The 22,265-nt window shown below is 41.6% G+C and overlaps 1 pseudogene; it reads right to left on the bottom strand.

Annotated features, from left to right (window-relative positions):
- Positions 1-22,265, bottom strand: part of LOC139762283 (uncharacterized) — an 85,992-nt pseudogene that overhangs the window by 29,202 nt on the left and 34,525 nt on the right.

The following is a 22,265-nucleotide window of genomic DNA, read 5'->3' as shown; positions in this document are numbered from 1 at the left end:
GATAGATAAGGTAGATAGATAGGTAAACAGATAGATATTCATACAGATAGAAAGATAAGTAAGGCTGCGTTTTTATAAGATCGAAAAGAAAACGAGATCAATGGTAACATGAGCCTCGGCCACGAGACTGAGGCCACGAGACAATGTCACTCGTTCAAGAGTCGGTTACGGGCCCCGCCGGCGGGGCTTGAGACTCGCCCGCCTGTTTCCAGGTGAGCTCGTTCTCAGCGCCCCCGTCGATAGTGGCCGTGACCAACACATTAGTGGCACTGTCTGTCATCAAGACCCCGGCGGCGACAGCCTCGGAGTTGTTGTCTCCTGCAGCAGCCACTGCCACGGCCACGGATCCAGCCACGGGAGGCTCGTCCGCGTTAGACAACATGACCGCGATCAGGGACATGCATGCGAGGCAACAGCAGGTGATCCAGAAGAGGAAGGAGCACATGACCGTGGACCCCCGACCTTCTGAACACCTTCCAACTAATGATGACGCCGATTCCACTCATGCATTTCAACTTTCTTAGAAATCACTGATGTCCGCATTATTCTGCAAGAAATACATGTACATGGATGTAGTGATGATATGGGTTAGGTATAAACCAGTGGTGTTGAGATTCTAAATTAATGTGACCATGGACTTGAATCGTAAGGGTCTAGTAAAGATAAAGTTTTAGTGAAGATTACTCTTGAAGTGACTCATAATGATGTTGTGAGTACAAGGATTCATCGAAAGCTTACTCCGAGGATTGATAATGAATGATGCGTAAGTAACCTGCTCTGGATATTTGTTCGGTAGTACACTGCTCTAGTTCTCCATCGCAAGGCAAAGATTGGTTTGTGATCAACTCTCATCAAGTCAGACCCAAGCTTGTTAATCTAAACGCCCACAGCCATCATGGAGGAACAACTCTAAGGAACTTCATGCAACAATTAGAACAAGAATTTCCATTATGATTTCAATAATGAGGATGTGTCACCTGCAGTGAACATCATTAATTCATATAAATCTTTTTCACTTCCTATCTGAAAGTCAACAATTACAAAATTGATGAAGCATAACAACGTCCTCGGACAGCCGACTACAACCATAGAGTGAACCTGACTCTCACCTAACAACGTCCTCTCAATGACAAATGTCTTACCAGAATCTTCTAGAACCTTCCAGAAAACCATGAACTCTGCAGGTAAGGAGGAGGGAATGACCTCTGGCTGCTGATGATAACCACATTATTCCATATATATGCTTATATATACATATATATGTATATATATGTATGTATATACAATATATAGAACAATGTGGTCATCAACAGTTTCTAAGAAAACTCAAAAGATGAGTTCCCACCGAGATTCGAACTCGGATTGCTGGATCCAGAGTCCAGAGTGCTAACCCTTACACCATGGGACCTGATAAGAAAAGATGTGATTTCATCTAAATGTTTTACATATAATCAGCCAGAGGCCATTCCTCCTTACCTGCAAATGTCATTGTTTTCTGGAAGGTTCTCGAAGATTCTGGTAAGATTATTGCCATTGAGAGGACGTTGTTATACTTCATTTCCATTAATTCTATTATTGTTGACTTTCAGATACAGAAAGGTGGATAGATAGATAGATAGGTGAACAGATAGATATTTAGAGAGTTAAATAGGTAAGGTTATGCATTTCAATTTTCTAAAAAATCGTTGATATACGCATTATTCTTCAAAAATACATGTACACACAGCAAAAAAACTATCGCGCGTTTTTTGTACGAAACAAAATGACGCACCAGACGTGGAATAATGGAACAGTCAACATTTTCCTGTGAGATGGTGGTAGGCCCTGATGTCCCTGCCTGTGGGTGTCCTCACCTATCTAATGGCAACGATATATCCTTCCGTATGTAGTACAGTAGATGGGTTACGTAAATTGAGCATGTAAATGTAATATTCTGCACAGTAAGGCATATTGCAGTAATCATTATCTCTTGCAAAGTGTCAAATTCGTGGTGTAAAATAATATACTACATGGTAACTACGACACCCTGCTTCATACCGGCGGTGATTTATCTGTCTGCTGGTTTAGATTAATCAGCAACCTCACGTAATATGTAGTATCACCTGTGTGACTGATAACAGTATGTCACAAACCTGGCAACACATCATAGTATTTAGTAAACCAACATGAAAAGTAATGACTCTTTTCATGGATCTGCATTAGTTAACTTCCCTTTAACAGTGAAAATCAGATTTCTATATAACATGACCATAGACATGTTGTTGGAGGTTAAGAAAGTAATCTTTGTAAATTTTATTATTTCAATACTTGGTATAACCTCCTCCCGTTGCCAACACTTCATTGAGCCTTCGAGGCATGGATGCCACTAACGTCTGCGTTAAGTTCCTACCAGAAGGGCTTCGTAGATGTTCCCATGCTTGTAAAGCATCATTTACGACTGTAGCACGACATCGATGTTGTCGGTCAGGCATGCCTTTCTGCATGGCCGCCCATACGTGCTCTATCGGGTTGAGATCAGGCGATTTTGCAGGATATGGCAACACTGTTATACGTGGATGGCGAGCATACCACGCCTTTACAACCCTGGATGTGTGAAGTGGGCTGTTATCTTGGACGAGGTAAAATGGCTCCGGCTCTGGAAACAGCATAGCCCCCACTGAAGGTAGCAGGACCTCCTCCAGTATCTCAACGTATCTAGGTCCGGTCAACTGGCCAGGCCCGACATCCACCAACTCACCGACACCAGCACCATGGATGGATCCAACCAAATAGTCCTGCACTGACGCGCTCGCCCACTCCTCCTGCTGCCCACCACATGTTGTGTCTCGTATCTGGTTATATAAAATGTATAAAATTACATAAGACTCACGTGTGTCTTAATCATATTAGTGCAACTGTTGCTGCAATATAGATTAAGATAATAACTAAGTAAATTAAAACATATTAACTAACTTAATATATAATGATTATTCATTATGATATCACATCGTAGATGGAGATTATTGCTACAGTATTTACATATGCCGTATAAAGTGATCATGATCACTGTTATTCACTTAAAAAATAATGAGTGTGCATAACTCAAATGTAATACTGCAGCACAACAGGACGTTTCAAGCAGCAAACCACTGTGGTGGCCGTGGCACCCTGGTTTCAAAGCACTTCCGGAACGTTGTTCATGTTGGCCTCACCATAAATTGTCATTATAAAATGGAAAATATGTTATATAGCATAACCTCTGTGTGTGTGTGTGTGTGTGTGTGTGTGTGTGTGTGTGTGTGTGTGTGTGTGTTTCTGAGAGAGAGACAGACAGACAGGGAAAGAGCTAACCTGGTGTTAGGATGCCGCCAAACATGTTTGTTTGCAGGGGGACCATCGCTGCAGAAGGTTTATTCATCACAAAAGATGACGTTCTCCCAAAACTGATGTGGCTTGTCCGCATACTCCAACGCATACTCCACCCTGCTCTCCATGTTTGCCTCACTTAACACAGGTTTTGTTGCTGGTATGCGACCACGTAGCCCCTCAGAGTGATGTCTGTTTCGGACAGTTTAAGGTGTGCACTGCAGACCAAGAGTATCCCGAATGTTGCTAGCGGGCGTGAAGGGGGCGTGAGCAGCAATGACAGCTGCTATGGCCTAGGGAAAGGATGACATATTGCAAATATAACATGTGATGTGGTTGTTTACATAACATCAAGTGGTCCAGTATACCTATATATGCAACATCATTACCTGATCATCTTCCGGGTTTGTGCAACGTGGGCGCCCACGCCGATGCCTGTTGTCTGTGTTGCCCAGCTCTGCCTGTCGGCGAATCCATCGTGCTACGGTTGACCGGTGAATACCAAGACGTCTCCCAATTTCAGAGTCGCTGTAGCCCTCATTATGAAGCTGTAGAATAGCTTCACGTGCCGCTTGTGAGGACTCCATGGTAGAATTAGATATACCACAATAACAACCTTTCGACATTGGCTCGCAGTGAACTATACCCGCGCTGTTTCATTGTTTCAAAAATATATCGCATGTCTCATTACATTTCCTGCATGGACACGAAATGGCGGTGTAAGATAACCTTTATGGACTGCCACGAACCCAGATGTGCTATAGAATAATACAATATCAATAGTAAAACATATTCTTCCCAAATTACACCTATACAATATGAAGCTATTGTGTTTACCTGGCATCACATTGAGGTATGCTGCAGCTACCACATGCGGGGGTTGCCGCATATAGCTGTGTGTGTCTCACAGCTATATTACACACACCAATTCAAAATTAGGGGTTCGTACTGCCTTGTATGATGTAATTTTATTGTTAATAATATAATGCCGCTCTTGTGGCACGTGACTTACATGGGTCTAGCATAAGACTCTGGAAACCTGTGGCTTCCAGGCACGTATACCAACCCTACCGGCATGGTACAACAGGTAGGTCAGTGATCATTACAGACGTCTTCAGACCCCCTCTGCGCGATAGTTTTTTTGTTGTGTGTACAGAGCATAAGAATGGGGAAGAGCAGTGTGGTTTCAGAAGTGGTAGAGGATGTGTGGATCAGGTGTTTGCTTTGAAGAATGTATGTGAGAAATACTTAGAAAAGCAAATGGATTTGTAAGTACCATTTATGGATCTGGAGAAGGCATATGATAGAGTTGATAGAGATGCTCTGTGGAAGGTAATAAGAATATATGGTGTGGGAGGCAAGTTGTTGGAAGCAGTGAAAAGTTTTTATCGAGGATGTAAGGCATGTGTACGTGTAGGAAGAGAGGAAAGTGATTGGTTCTCTATGAATGTAGGTTTGCGGCAGGGGTGTGTGATGTCTCCATGGTTGTTTAATTTGTTTATGGATGGGGTTGTTAGGGAGGTGAATGCAAGAGTTTTGGAAAGAGGGGCAAGTATGCAGTCGGTTGTGGATGAGAGAGCTTGGGAAGTGAGTCAGTTGTTGCTCGCTGATGATACAGCGCTGGTGGCTGATTCATGTGAGAAACTGCAGAAGCTGGTGACTGAGTTTGGTAAAGTGTGTGAGAGAAGAAAGTTAAGAGTAAATGTGAATAAGAGCAAGGTTATTACGTACAGCAGGGTTGAGGGTCAAGTCAATTGGGAGGTAAGTTTGAATGGAGAAAATCTGGAGGAAGTAAAGTGTTTTAGATATCTGGGAGTGGATCTGGCAGCGGATGGAACCATGGAAGCAGAAGTGAATCATAGGGTGGGGGAGGGGACGAAAACTCTGGTAGCCTTGAAGAATGTTTGGAAGTCGAGAACATTATCCCGGAAAGCAAAAATGGGAATTTTTGAAGGAATAGTGGTTCCAACAATGTTGTATGGTTGCGAGGCATGGGCTATGGATAGAGTTGTGCGTAGGAGGGTGGATGTGCTGGAAATGAGATGTTTGAGGACAATATGTGGTGTGAGGTGGTTTGATCGAGTAAGTAATGTAAGGGTAAGAGAGATGTGTGGAAATAAATAAAGTGTGGTTGAGAGAGCAGAAGAGGGTGTTTTGAAATGGTTTGGTCACATGTAGAGAATGAGTGAGGAAAGACTGACCAAGAGGATATATGTGTCACAGGTGGAGGGAACGAGGAGAAGTGGGAGTCCAAAGTGGAGGTGGAAAGATGGAGTGAAAAAGATTTTGAGTGATCGGGGCCTTGAACATGCAGGAGGGTGAAAGGCGTGCAAGGAATAGAGTGAATTGGAACGATGTGGTATACCGGGGTCGACGTGCTGTCAGTGGATTGAACCTGGGCATGTGAAGCGTCTAGGGTAAACCATGGGTTAAAACCAGTAATTTGAGCACTCACTCTTATCCCCTTTGCCTTTGTACAATGGCACTATGCACGCATTCCGCCAATCCTCAGGCACCTCACCATGAATCATACATACATTAAATAACCTTACCAACCAGTCAACAATAGAGTCACACCTTTTTTTAATAAATTCCACTGCAATACCATCCAAACCTGCTGCCTTGCCGGCTTTAATCTTCCGCAAAGCTTTTACTACCTCTTCTCTGTTTACCAAATCATTTTCCCTAACCCCCTCACTTTGCACACCACCTCGACCAAAACACCCTATATCTGCCACTCTATCATCAAACACATTCAACAAACCTTCAAAATACTCACTCCATCTCTTTCTCACATCACCACTGCTTGTTATTACCTCCCCATATATATATATATATATATATATATATATATATATATATATATATATATATATATATATATATATATATATATATATTTTTTTTTTTTTCTTTTTTTATACTTTGTCGCTGTCTCTCGCGTTTGCGAGGTAGCGCAAGGAAACAGACGAAAGAAATGGCCCAACCCCCCCCATACACATGTATATACATACGTCCACACACGCAAATATACATACCTACACAGCTTTCCATGGTTTACCCCAGACGCTTCACATGCCTTGATTCAATCCACTGACAGCACGTCAACCCCGGTATACCACATCGCTCCAATTCACTCTATTCCTTGCCCTCCTTTCACCCTCCTGCATGTTCAGGCCCCGATCACACAAAATCTTTTTCACTCCATCTTTCCACCTCCAATTTGGTCTCCCTCTTCTCCTCGCTCCCTCCACCTCCGACACATATATCCTCTTGGTCAATCTTTCCTCACTCATTCTCTCCATGTGCCCAAACCACTTCAAAACACCCTCTTCTGCTCTCTCAACCACGCTCTTTTTATTTCCACACATCTCTCTTACCCTTACGTTACTCACTCGATCAAACCACCTCACACCACGCATTGTCCTCAAACATCTCATTTCCAGCACATCCATCCTCCTGCGCACAACTCTATCCATTGCCCACGCCTCGCAACCATACAACATTGTTGGAACCACTATTCCTTCAAACATACCCATTTTTGCTTTCCGAGATAATGTTCTCGACTTCCACACATTCTTGAAGGCCCCCAGAATTTTCGCCCCCTCCCCCACCCTATGATCCACTTCCGCTTCCATGGTTCCATCCGCTGCCAGATCCACTCCCAGATATCTAAAACACTTCACTTCCTCCAGTTTTTCTCCATTCAAACTCACCTCCCAATTGACTTGACCCTCAACCCTACTGTACCTAATAACCTTGCTCTTATTCACATTTACTCTTAACTTTCTTCTTCCACACACTTTACCAAACTCAGTCACCAGCTTCTGCAGTTTCTCACATGAATCAGCCACCAGCGCTGTATCATCAGCGAACAACAACTGACTCACTTCCCAAGCTCTCTCAACCCCAACAGACTTCATACTTGCCCCTCTTTCCAAAACTCTTGCATTTACCTCCCTAACAACCCCATCCATAAACAAATTAAACAACCATGGAGACATCACACACCCCTGCCGCAAACCTACATTCACTATATATATATATATATATATATATATATATATATATATATATATATATATATATATTATATATATATTATATATATTATATATATTATACATTATTGATGTCTCTCGCGTTAGCGAGGTAGCGCAAGGAAACACACGAAAGAATGGCCCAACCCACCTACATGCACATGTATATACATAAACGTCCACACACACACACATACATACCTATACATTTCAACGTATATATACACATACATGCACAGACATATACATATATGCACATGCACATATTCATACATGCTGCTTTCATCTATTCCATCGCCACCCCACCACACATGAAATGACAACCCCCTCACCCCGCTTGCGCGCAAGGTAGTGCTGGGAAAAGACAACAAAGGCCAAATTCGTTCACACTCAGTCTCTAGCTGTCATGTATAATTCACCGAAACTACAGCTCCCACAGGCCCCACAAAACTTTCCGTTGTCTACCCCAGACGCTTCGCATGCCCTGGTTCAATCCATTGACAGCACGTCGACCCCGGTATACTATATAGTTCCAATTCACTCTATTCCTTGCACGCCTTTCACCCTCCTGCATGTTCATGCCTCGATCACTCAAAATCTTTTTCACTCCATCTTTCCACCTCCAATTTCTTCTCCCACTTCTCGTTTCCTCCACCTCTGAAACATATATTCTCTTTGATTTTGATTTTGATGATTTTTTTTGAGAAGTTTATCAAAACCAGACTTTACCAACAAGTCCAACAATTTACCGATCGCTTTCAGTTCGCTTATACGAGAAATCGAGATGCAGAGGATGTAACTCTGCTTTATTGATGATGTTCTCGAGCTTATGAACAGATCTAATATTACCGATATACAACATTTTGTAGATTTTCTAGCGCTTTCAACACCATTCAGCATCATATAATGATGCATAAACTTACTAACATGAATGTCAGTTCTAACTAAACTCTCTGGAATAATGTTTTCCTCACAGGAAGGCCTCAATATGTTCAATTTCTTACATGAAAAATTGGATATCATGAAACAAATACAAGTGGAGCCCGGAGGTAGACGGTGTGGTCAGCCAGTATACTAGTGAGTGTTGGTGTCATGTTGGCCAGGTGGAGCACAGAGGTGGATGGTGTGGTCAGCCAGTATACTAGTGAGTGTTGGTGTCATGTTGGCCAGGTGGAGCACAGAGGTGGATAGTGTGGTCAGCCAGTATACTAGTGAGTGTTGGTGTCCTGTTGGCCAGGTGGAGCACAGAGGTGGATAGTGTGGTCAGCCAGTATACTAGTGAGTGTTGGTGTCATGTTGGCCAGGTGGAGCACAGAGGTGGATGGTGTGGTCAGCCAGTATACTAGTGAGTGTTGGTGTCATGTTCGCCAGGTGGAGCACAGAGGTGGACGGTGTGGTCAGCCAGTATACTAGTGAGTGTTGGTGTCATGTTGGCCAGGTGGAGCCCGGAGGTGGATGGTGTGGTCAGCCAGTATACTAGTGAGTGTTGGTGTCATGTTCGCCAGGTGGAGCACAGAGGTGGATGGTGTGGTCAGCCAGTATACTAGTGAGTGTTGGTGTCCTGTTGGCCAGGTGGAGCCCGGAGGTGGATGGTGTGGTCAGCCAGTATACTAGTGAGTGTTGGTGTCATGTTGGCCAGGTGGAGCACAGAGGTGGATAGTGTGGTCAGCCAGTATACTAGTGAGTGTTGGTGTCATGTTGGCCAGGTGGAGCACAGAGGTGGATAGTGTGGTCAGCCAGTATACTAGTGAGTGTTGGTGTCATGTTGGCCAGGTGGAGCACAGAGGTGGATAGTGTGGTCAGCCAGTATACTAGTGAGTGTTGGTGTCCTGTTGGCCAGGTGGAGCACAGAGGTGGATAGTGTGGTCAGCCAGTATACTAGTGCGTGATGGTGTCGTGTTGGCCAGGTGGAGCATAGAGGTGGATGGTGTGGTCAGCCAGTATACCAGCAAGTGTTGGTGTCATGTTGGCCAGGTGGAGCACAGAGGTGGATGGTGTGGTTAGCCAGTATACTAGTGAGAGTTGGTGTCCTGTTGGCCAGGTGGAGCACAGAGGTGGATGGTGTGGTCAGCCAGTATACTAGTGAGTGTTGGTGTCGTGTTGGCCAGGTGGAGCACAGAGGTGGATAGTGTGGTCAGCCAGTATACTAGTGCGTGCTGGTGTCGTGTTGGCCAGGTGGAGCACAGAGGTGGATGGTGTGGTCAGCCAGTATACCAGTAAGTGTTGGTGTCATGTTGGCCAGGTGGAGCACAAAGGTGGATGGTGTGGTCAGCCAGTATACTAGTGAGTGTTGGTGTCATGCTGGCCAGGTGGAGCACAGAGGTGGATGATGTGGTCAGCCAGTATACTAGTGAGTGTTGGTGTCATGTTGGCCAGGTGGAGCACAGAGGTGGACGGTGTGGTCAGCCAGTATACTAGTGAGTGTTGGTGTCATGCTGGCCAGGTGGAGCACAGAGGTGGATGGTGTGGTCAGCCAGTATACCAGCAAGTGTTGGTGTCATGTTGGCCAGGTGGAGCACAGAGGTGGACGGTGTGGTCAGCCAGTATACCAGCAAGTGTTGGTGTCATGCTGGCCAGGTGGAGCACAGAGGTGGATGATGTGGTCAGCCAGTATACTAGTGAGTGTTGGTGTCGTGTTGGCCAGGTGGAGCACAGAGGTGGATGGTGTGGTCAGCCAGTATACCAGCAAGTGTTGGTGTCATGTTGGCCAGGTGGAGCACAGAGGTGGATGGTGTGGTCAGCCATTATACCAGCAAGTGTTGGTGTCATGTTGGCCAGGTGGAGCACAGAGGTGGATGGTGTGGTTAGCCAGTATACTAGTGAGTGTTGGTGTCGTGTAGGCCAGGTGGAGCACAGAGGTGGATGGTGTGGTCAGCCAGTATACTAGTGAGTGTTGGTGTCGTGTAGGCCAGGTGGAGCACAGAGGTGGATGGTGTGGTCAGCCAGTATACTAGTGTTGGTGTCATGTTGCCAAGTTATGTATGCAGATGATGCCGTTCTCCTAAGTCAATGTACAAATGATGATGACGTGTATCCGGAAGTTGAACATTTTACGTTATGATGTAATGATAATGACCTTGAACTCACTGTTCAGAAAACAAAACAAATGATTGTAAATCACATTAGCTTACCAGTGGCTCAGGTACATATATATGTTAGTGGTGAACTTGTAGAATCTGTGAAGGAATGTAATTACTTGATAATGACTTTTCTTTCAATAGAAATATGGAGGCACTGTACAAAAACGTAATTTCTAGAATGTATTTTGTTAGGAATCTTAGCAGCCTTAAAATTAACACTAAAACTATAGATTTATTTTATACAGCTTTTATACAGTCAGTAATCTCATTATCATTCATATGTTGGTAGGCAAACTGGAATTCAGATCAAAACATAAATAGACAAAAGTTATCAAGAACTGCATTAAATTAGGAATACCAGTTCACTGCTAGAAATATACACAAAATGTTAATGAGGTAATAAATTACCTACGATGAAGAGATATTGTGTTTAGGATTATGAAGAGCAAGGAAGAAAATAGACCTAGATGAGCCAGTGTCCAGGCGTGGCCACTCCTCCATATTGTGTCCCCTGTAGCCACTTGGGCAGCGCTACTGTGCGTCGACTCCCTATTGGTGGACCGCTGCTGCTCGTGATTCATGATTGGTCCTCCGCGGTCCAGTGGCTACTGTGATTGGTCCTCTGCGGACCAGTGGTTACTGTGATACGTTCCCGTGGTATATTGATTAGGGCCGCAGTTGGCCGTGCTGTTCTTACCTTACCTGGTACATGTATAATGGACACACGTAAAACATGTTATGTTTTCCTATTTTTTCTTGAGAGAAATCTTTATAAACTTCAAAAACGGAAAGAGAAACACAAATGTCAAAACATAAATATATCTACTCACGTGTATATTCATATTTCTACATCTAGATGAAACAGACGAATGTGTTACATATTTTGAAATGTTACTCAGGACTGAACGTATGTATATTGATAGATCTTAATAAGTGGGAGCAGTTAAGGTCAGAACTGGTAAAAGAGGTCTTCCCTTATTTACCGGGTTTTTTTTTTTCTTTGGCTTAGCTTAGCTCTTTAGCTTAGTGAAGCATTCCCCCATTTCCTTCCCTAAATTTCATTTGTGTTTATTTTCTATGTTTACTCTTCTCTTTTTGTGTTTACAGACAAGTGGTTGTTGACCGGTATTTCTGGTGTTGCTGGACCACTGGTACATCTCACGAAGGTTGTTTGGACACAATTGTGCGACCATGTGAGAGGTGATGACAGCAGGAGAACTCCACCCAGCTTGGTACGTCCAGCCGGCCCTACTGTGGGGCGCTTGTCTGTCTGATCAGCTGCCTCGTATATTGTCTTAGAGAAGACGTAAGGTGTTACAAGTACCTTTTGTGTGGGGTGGTACCACACGCCACCCCAGAATCTGGGGTCTAGCCCCACTGGTATGGACTCTAGTAAGCCAACCACTCACTACTCCCGTAGTGGGTAGTGGTGTTGACCGACCTACGCTGGACATTAAGTCCACAAATGCAGAATTTGTTATGTTACATGTGACCGGTTCAACGCTTCCCTCAACCCCTTCCTCATCAAGAAAGTGATTGATGGCCTGGCTCGATATTTCGCCTAAGGGCTGAGGAGTCTTATTCAAGAATTATTAACATCTTCATCCTAGCCGTAATGAACAGAAATAATTAACAGAGCTTTTATATCCCAGCTACAGTGAAGGAAATAAATACAACTGAGAGGAGATCAGTTTCATACACATTGGTGGATGACTGATGGAAATTATAAAGTTCTTATTCGAATTTTGTCTTATCTTGATTTTGTTGATTTTCATTGACCAGTAAATCTTGACCTGCACAAGGTAAGGCTGCCAATAACTTTTGCACATGTCATCCAAAAACTATATCACTACACATCTTGTGCTTTATATTATGAAACACAGAATGAAGAAGTTTGATATACCTTACTTGGGTCTGGTCATGTAGTGATGTGCTGGCTATCCTTATTTGACAATTATGTTACACATGATAGGAAAGCTGTGTGGTAAAACTGGAGGGATGAAGGAACTTTATTTAATGGAAGTGCCAGATACTTCTTGCTTCCTGTTCTCTACAGTCTGCTATATTGAAAACTATCCTGTGTTTGTTGATAAAACTTTATGAATATTTGATATTCATGTAAAAAGTGGAGTGCATGAATGAATTAGTATGAAATATACAATAATGAAAGAATACTTGTAAAATCTGGAAAAAATCTAAACTTTACATTTCAGAATAAAAACATTGCAGTTATATTTCTGCTTGAACATTGCATTTTGTTTCACATTCTATTATTTATGCCTCCTTTTCTCTATAAGTCCTTATGAATGAATGGAATGGCTACAAAAGCCAAAATGAGTTCAAAACTAATTCAGCTGATTTATGGGTAAACCATAGCAATGAGAGAAATACATATGAAAATTATTGGTTTGATGCAAGGTACAAAAAAAAAAAAGGCAACTGCAGGTGTACATCACATAGCAAAGAGTAAGTTAAACAATGAAACAATTTACAGGATTAGTAATATTACAGCCATTTTTGTTGGTGAAGCCATAATGCAAGAATAAACTGAAGTCCAAATAATAAGAATCAAAAGTACATAATGTGTTGTGAAAACTGGTACCAGAATGAAGTAATTAAACACAAGAAGATAAGTATCAGCATAAAACAGAAAATCCATGAAATGATAAAATTATTAACGGAATAATGATAGTTACACCAAAATGAATATTTCATGCAGTTTCAAGGAAAAACAAACAAGCTCAACTACATACTTTAAACAACGTGACAACATGAGGAAAAGAAAAAAGCTTTGGAATTGTTTTACATCTTGTACGACAATGTTACATCACAATAAGAGTATTCTCTTAAACAGGGTCATCTTGGGGCTCAGCGAAGTCATTCTTTTCAAATTACAGTTTCGAAACAACACCCAAATATATAAGGCCATTCCTTTCAAATTACCGTTTGGAAACAATACATAAATATATAAGTACGACTGGAAATTTTAGGTAGGCTAAACATTAATTGAAAACATCAGAGGAGACCCATTATGAAGAAGAGCAAAGTAACTTGTCAGCTTTACCTTTTACTGCAGATAATATCTGAAGAATTAATTTCAATGAGTCCTTAACTTTACAGAGATGCAGAAGTGTCTTGTTCCTCTGAAAAATATAAAGAACAAAATGCTAATCAGCAGCGTAGTTACAAGAGGATGGAGGGTAGGCCCCAGGAACCACCGACTGTTTAGGGTTTTTATGATATCCAATTCTGCCTAGCTCCTAGGTTGCCATCCAGTCAATTTGGCCGTGATAATCTTGGCAAATCTATCCCCAAGGGTCCCAAATATCTAAACGCCAGTGGTAAATAGCACCTCGACTTAACTCAAAATATCACATATTGTTTACTTGACACTTATAGAGCCTAGCTTTCATGTGGTAATCAATAAGATTTGAAAAAGAACTTTGTCTAAATACAACACAAACACTTTAAACAGCTAATGTTAGAAATGAAAAGAAAAGTACTAATCAATAATAACAAATATAAACAAACCGTAACTTTTATAATTTTCTTTAATCATTATATTACAATTTTCTTATGTTAATAATTAGTATAACAAACACAAACAAAAACTGTAGAACTATCAGAAGACAAATTTCAGGCAGCAACTATGAACAAGCGGGAAGGTTTGATCATTTCTCTCCTGCTCCTGCCTCTCTCTCCGTCTCCCATATGGCCTTCCCATACACCAAGATGATATATATATATATATATATATATATATATATATATATATATATATATATATATATATATATATATATATATATATATATATATATATATATATAATATCTGGCCAATTTCCTGATCAACTTTGTTAAAGTAGGTTGCATCAAATATACAAAATCACTAACCTCATTACAGGTTACTATATGATAAGAAATAATTTCATAGATTTTTGTTTATACTCCATAGATTTGAGACACTTTAAAAGCCTAGCTTATATACTAAGATTTTCATCCTCTGAGCGAAGCCATACAATAATCGTCCTTATCTACTCTGAGCATTGGATAGCCTCCTGATGATCAAGATTGCTGTTTTGGTTGTCCGTTTCCCTTGTTACTGCTACGCCTCACTGCACACCTTACATGAGTGCCTTCCACAGTATTAGGGACAGCTGCTGGGCCTCACTGTAGCTACTGGGACGGTTGCCAATCTTCCTCGTATTCCCTCATGACCACAGCGCCAAACCGACTCCCGCCATCAGGCCGAGACGCACAAACATTTCTGACAAAATTGAGACAACCACTTTCGCGTCAGTTTTGACACCAAGTGAATTTATACGACAATTACGTTCAAGATGCTTGGTTTTTCGTTCATGGATTGAACAGAAGCAACCAACGATGGTTGCTACTGCCCAATCCATGAAGTCCCCCCCACCACGGAAAGGTAACCAAGCTTCGGGGGGGATGGGTGTTTACCCTGACGCCAACGGAGAAACTCAATACAATATTTTTATTATAACTTTCCTTAATCTTGAAAAATGAATCAATCAGAGGGAACAATAGCCCCAGTCATATGAAGATTGGCTAACCGAATCCTTGGGCATTGTGTAGAAAGTGATTTCTTTGAGGGTTGCTTTATGGAAGGCACGGTAGCATCGGAAGAGTTTCATTTTTTCTTTGATGACGAAGGAAATTATCCCCGTAAATTTAGTTATTTTTTTTTCTTGGGCGGGATGATGTTTCCATTTTTTTTCTTTCTTTGTTTTTCAACATCCCTACGTAGATATCATGTGTCATCCACTACCGGGAGAAAGCCAGACTTCCGCCAGATTAACGTAATCCTTGGCAAGGCGAAATAAAGTTGTCTTGGTGTTGGTTCCTCACTGATAACCCAAACACAAACACAAACACACCTCCAGTGTCCACTCTAGGGCCGTGTTCTCCTGCAGCACCAGCAGGAACAAAGAACTCAGGTTCCTCACCAACTGAATCTTTTGGCACGGGGAGCGTGTGTCATCTCGACACGCCTTTTAACGCCCGTACGTGGTGCGGAGTGCAGTCGGTCTGTAACGTAGGACATGTCATGTGTTATTGGTCCCAGTCGGTCTAGAACGCTGGGCCTGACATGTGTTGGGGGACCAAGTCGGTCTTGAATGGTGGGCCTGACGTGTGTTGGGGGACCAAGTCGGTCTTGAATGGTGGGCCTGACAGGTCTTGAGACCTGCCATGTCTCCCTGAAGGTGGGCCTGACAATTGGAGTGGGCTGCATTTCCTCATGGATGGTGGGTCTGGTAGGAAGTGTGGGCTGCAGTGCCACTTGAGCGGGCGAGGTCACTTGGTCAGCAGCATCAGTGGGACGGTGAGGTTTCACTTTTGCACAGCGACCGTTGACGGAGAGTGGTGTCATGTCGGCAAGAAGTGCCTTCTTGTAGGAGACATAGCAGGAGTACTGGATGACGGCAATCCCGCGGTGGTTCTCGTAGGTCGTGTAGGACTGCATGTCGAAGCGAACGATGTCGCCGAACTGCTTGAAGAATTCCCAGACGTTCGACCTTGAGATTTTGTATGGAACGTTGACGACCCTGATGGTATACTGCTGCAGGACGGTTTTGAGAACCCCTTGCAACTGCTCGTTGGTGGGCACGATGACATGTATGTCGTCATCATCGCAGCTCAACTCATCTATATGTGGGAGTCGGGTCTCGTGTGGTGGACGGTCCAGCAAATCATCCTCATCGTGGAAAGGCAGGTAGGCCTGGTCAAGGAGGGCGACCCAGAGCACCTGCTGCTGCTCGACCACCTCCACAACTGAGCTTTTTGCCAAAACTTCCATGTTGAAGATACTAAGATTACGTTGTGCACTTTACCAAGTAACCTCGGTTATCCTTGTACGTCCACAAATATAGTGAGTATATTGATATGGAAAAATATAGTAAGGTACCCCCATGCTCTAATATCCCACATATAAACAAAAGCATAGTCGACTTCGGCGATTTTAAATGTAGAGACCATCTAAAATATTGTAGGTAGGTTAATGGTTGTTACATGGTGACCAGGGGTACAGGTGGATGGGACAGACTGGATATAGTGAAGATCGACAGATGGGACATACAGGATATAGTTAATATCCATAGATGGGACAGACTGGGTACATTGAAATTGATAGATGGGACAGACAGGGTATAGTGAATATCCATAGATGGGACAGACAGTGTATAGTGAATATCCATAGATGGGAGAGACAGGGTGTAGTGAAGATGCATACATGGGACTGACAGGGTACAGTGAAGATTCGTAGATAAGACAGACAGTGTATAGTGAAGATCCATGGATGGGACAGACAGGGCATAGTGAAGATGTGTAGATGGGACACACATTATAATGAATTGATTGATGGGACAGACAGGGTATAGTGAAGATCCATAGATGGGACAGACTGGGTATAGTGAAGATCCATAGATGGGACAGATGGTATAGTGAAGATGTGTAGATGGAACACATTATAATGAATTGAATGATAGGACAGACAGGGTATAGTGAAGATCCATAGATGGGACAGGCTGTGTGCTGGGTATAGTGAAGATCCATAGATGGGACAGAGGGTATAGTGAAGATGTGTAGACGGGACACACATTATAATGAATTGATTGATGGGACAGACAGGGTATAGTGAAGATCGATAGATAGGACAGACAGGGTATAGTGAAGATCGATAGATGGGACAGACAGGGTATAGTGAAGATCGATAGATGGGGACAGACAGGTTATAGTGAAGATCGATAGATGGGGACAGACAGTGTATAATGAAAATAAATAGATGGGACAGATTGGTTATAGTGATCGATAGATGGGACAGACTGGGTATATTGGCGATCGATAGATGGAAATGTTGGCACAAACAAACAATGGCCAGGTGGTCCTGAGTAGCAGTTCTCTGTTACTTGCAGGCCAGAACTTAATGATGGTGAGAGATAATGGTATCTCTCTCTGTAGTGAACATGACGGTGAGAGATAATGGTGTCTCTCTCTGTAGTGAACATGATGCTGAGAGATAATGGTGTCTCTCTCTGTAGTGAACATGACGGTGAGAGATAATGGTGTCTGTGATTCGGTACTTAGAACTCACCTGAGATTAATCAGATATATGATTATGAGCAGAAAAAGATGTTATCTATGTGTGATATACAAGAGGAGGAAAACTACTCCCACACATCACATTTTACACACATTTCCACAGGACAAAGAGACGTAAGGGGTATTGCTGTGATGGAATTGGTAAGACATTCATAAATATAAACGTAGGATGGGATAAATCTAAGACAAGTAGATAACAAACAACTACATTTTTCTACAAACTCAACAAAGACAAAGGCGAATCTTTTAGATATCAAGAAGTACATACCATATTTCTCTAATACCTACAGTTTTGTAATTAAAGAAAAAAATATTCTTGAGCTTACTTATTGACGAGTCACTTATTCTAATTAACTTTGTTTTCAAGCTCATTATTGTTAGAGTATTTCCCATCATCTCTTATCTGCATACTCACTTCATCAGGATCATTAGGCTTACGAGGACCAATTACAGGATATGTATGTAAATATGTTGCTTTAATGTTAAAGAATGAAATATGTCCTGGTTGATGTGGCATGATTGTTGATGAAACCGTCCAATTGATTTGGTCCCTAACATTGTGTTTAATGTTACCTATATATGTTATTGTTCATAGTTGTCTGAAGTCGTGCGTACAATACTTTATCCTTGGGAAAATCATGAAAAACAAGTTTTGGATTATTTTCTTTTTCCTTTTTTCAAACTGAAAACTCGCTGTAAAGTTTTCGTCAACAAACAGACAGCTAGACAGCGCAAGGGTAATTAGTACCACCAGCTGTTGACAACTCGCATAATTAAGCAGCCATTGCTCACGTGAGAGTACTCCTGCTTTCCTGTCTTTCTTATATAGGCTTTGTATCACACACACACACACACACACACACACACACACACACACCATTATATTTCCACTACAAGCTACATTACACTCTCCACAAGAGGCAATTCTGCCTAGTGTACACCCTCTGCCGTAACCTGCCATCATCACTATATTGATGTTTCAACTTCGTTACACTAGTGCTTCAACTTCACTATGTTAATGTATCATCTAGGATATCAGATCAATGAGGAAACAAGAGTCGACTATATTTTTGTGTGGCTTCACTATATTTTTGCAAGTGCTGGTCTATGAAAGTTTACTTCGTCAAGTAAATCACTCATCTCACCAGATCGCAGAAATGACTCACGTCCGCGCTGCCCATCGGTACCCTGGCAAGGAATCCTTCCTTGAATTTTTCGAGGCTCACATCCAGCAAACCGGGGCTGTTAAAGATTGTATAAGCCGAACTGAGCTATATTTGCGATACTGTGAATTCTGCGAAGGCTTCGGGTACGAGAAAGCTGCCGTCCTGAACGTCGGGAGAACACTGGGACGGTGGGGCATCAAGGCAGATCGCAGACTTGGAGGACGCAACGGCCGCCACCAGGAGTACGCCTACACCAGAATTGCCTGGTTGTCCGGCAGTGAGGGCCTGGCCCAGGGAGGAAAGCGGTGCCTTCCACAATGCCAAAGGCCTTCCAGGAAGAGATCACGTCTGGATATCGAATCCGTGTACGAGAGAGTAGTGGTGAAGATCCAGACTCGGCATCAAGATGATGATGACCTGTGCGAAGGCGGACCCAGCGAGGAAACTGGTGTAGTTGACACAGGAACAGCCGCCATCCGCATCAATGTTTCTTTGGCTCCCACCAAACAACGGGGCAAAGTGATGCCTACCACTGAATTGGTGACCTTGATCCCCTACTTCTATGGGGATGAATCAGGCCTGGTGGATCCCGACGTACTCGTACTGGTCGTCGATGAAGACCCTGATGTGTCCGTCGCTGCGACTGGAGGATCAGCAGCACCTGCAGCAGCAGCCGACCCTAAAGCTGAAGCGGCCGTGTTGAAGATTAAAGTCCACACCACCAACATTCATCCCTGAAATTCCTTGAACCTTAGGTTCTTATCGCTGAGATTGGAGAGCCGCTCCTCCTCCAGCAGTCGACCCTGTTATACCCAGTCCTCAGAAGACATTTCCTATGGCAAAAGTTTTCATTCAGTTGCACATTATTGACAAACTATTGTACGAATGAAGTGGTTACCATAGAGGATCAAATCGTTAGGAAAACTTCCTAACATTTATGAGTCCCATCCATAGGGATGAAAAAGAAAAATAAGAAAAATACATCCATTCTGTTGGGGGCCATAAACATGGCACAAATGGACCCTAAGTCGAACTGCTGACCTCCTAGTGGTAGGGTCCGGGCAACTTTGAGGGAACATTAACCCTCAAAGGCTAACAGCAGTCGCACAAAAGCAATAAAAATTAATCATTATTAGTCATTTACAATAATCACAGACGATGGTTATAGCCTCGCCCATTTATCATCTCTTCGCTGTGAACGAAATCATAGGCAACTCTGATTGCACCTACATCTATCAGTTTACCTATTTATTCAACCTTCTATCTCTTTGTCTATCGTCCTTCATCTAATTTTTTCTGCATCATGTAAATATCAGCCATTAATATGTCCTGAGATCAATGTCGAAGCAGCGAACAAAAGAAATCAAGTTTGGATTGAAATACCTAGCCCCGTTTTTGCACCTTCCCTCATCATTTGTCTACCATTCATTCTCCTTAAGGATCTACGAACTAACTTCAGAGTTGTATTACAAATATATGAAACATGTCACCAACTCACTGTTTTGTGACTACTTCTTGCTACATTACATCTGTCACTTTCTAACTGCAATCATCTAATGATAATCTTTCTATATTTTGCTGCTGTTTAACTTCCTTCATGACAATAATAAACCAGAACGCATTTTCGTCGTGTAACATGCAGTTCAAGAAGGAGGTCTAAAATAAGTAAAATCCAATGGCATGAATTCAATAAATTAGATTACATGCAGAATATTCGTCCTTCTTGACCAACACCATTTCAGAAGTAATGGTTGCTCGAACATCGGCCATTAAGACAAAGAAAGAAAAACAGAAATATGTTTTATATATATATATATATATATATATATATATATATATATATATATATATATATATATATATATATATATATATATATAATACATATTTCTTTTTGTTTCTTTTTGCCGCTGTCTCCCGCGTTTGCGAGGTAGCGATATATAATATATATATATATATTATATATATATATATATATATATATATATATATATATATACATATATATATATATATATATATATATATATATATATATATATATATATATATATATATATATATATATATATATATATATATATATATATAATATATAATATATAATATATAATATATATACATATATGATATATATATATGTAATAATATATATATAATATATATATATATATATATATATATATATATATATATATATATATATATATATATATATATATATATATATATATATAATATATGTATATATATTTTCCCTGGGGATAGGGGATAAAGAATACTTCCCACGTACTCCCTGCGTGTCGTAGAAGGCGACTAAAAGGGGAGGGAGCGGGGGGCTGGAAATCCTCCCCTCTCGTTTTTTTTTAATTTTCCAAAAGAAGTAACAGAGAATTGGGCCAGGTGAGGGTATTCCCTCAAAGGCCCAGTCCTCTGTTCTTAACGCTACCTCGCTAATGCGGGAAATGGCGAATAGTTTTTTTTTTTTTTTTTTTTCCAAAAGAAGGAACAGAGAAGGGGGCCAGGTGAGGATATTCCCTCTAAGGCCCAGTCCTCTGTTCTTAACGCTACCTCGCTAATGCGGGAAATGGCGAATAGTATGAAAGAAAAAGATATATATATATATATATATATATATATATATATATATATATATATATATATATATATATATATATATATATATATTTCAATTTTCTATTTTTTTAAGGTTCCATCAAGGCCAGAGGAGAGGCCACACATATCGACCGAATTCCAAGAATAGTGCCAACTCCTTCATTGTTTTGGTGCTATGGACGGCACACATAGCATCACTGAAGACCATCTCACTATAGCAGTGACTTTTTGACACTTTGCTTCATAAGAAGTAATTAGATGGAAGGCAAGGCCTGCAGCAAGACTTACTGCTAGCCGGCGAGGCTAGAGCGGTGACATACGCTTTTTGTAGCCGACGAAGCATTTCTTCTACTAAACTGCACAATGAAGCTTCATTCGGGGAACCAGGAGACGAGAACAAATGAAAGAGTATTTAATTTGCGCCTCAGACGCGCAAGAAGAATAGTAGAAATGGTCTTTGGAATTTCGTCTTCATATTTGGATTTCTCAGAACACTTACAATTTACGGCCAAAAAAGGCACACACTGTTGTCTAGAAAACTTTCTCAGTAAAAATCAAAGTTTCAGAAATGTTTACACACCACGTGGAACTTGTGACCATGAAGACGAGGATGGTAATTTTCCTTCTGGAGATTGGGAAGCAATACTGACATGTCATCCTTCCACCCCACCAGGAACGTAACACAGTAATGTTGGTGAACGAGACTCGTAATGATTTTACTTTGTACGTTACGAAATATTGATGTGAAAGTGTCAGAGACAGATATAGTAAAATTGAAGAGGAAATGATAGCAGTAACATCATACTTTATATATTTTGTAAATACTTTACAGTACTTTTTACTCATACATATTTTCTTCTAAGGAAATAGATATTTCAAAATGTTTGTTTTCAGTTA

The sequence above is a fragment of the Panulirus ornatus genome, chromosome 43, assembly GCF_036320965.1.
Source record: "Panulirus ornatus isolate Po-2019 chromosome 43, ASM3632096v1, whole genome shotgun sequence".
NCBI lineage: Eukaryota > Metazoa > Arthropoda > Malacostraca > Decapoda > Palinuridae > Panulirus > Panulirus ornatus.
Note: the sequence above shows the minus strand (reverse complement) of the source record. Positions and strands in the feature narration are given on the sequence as shown.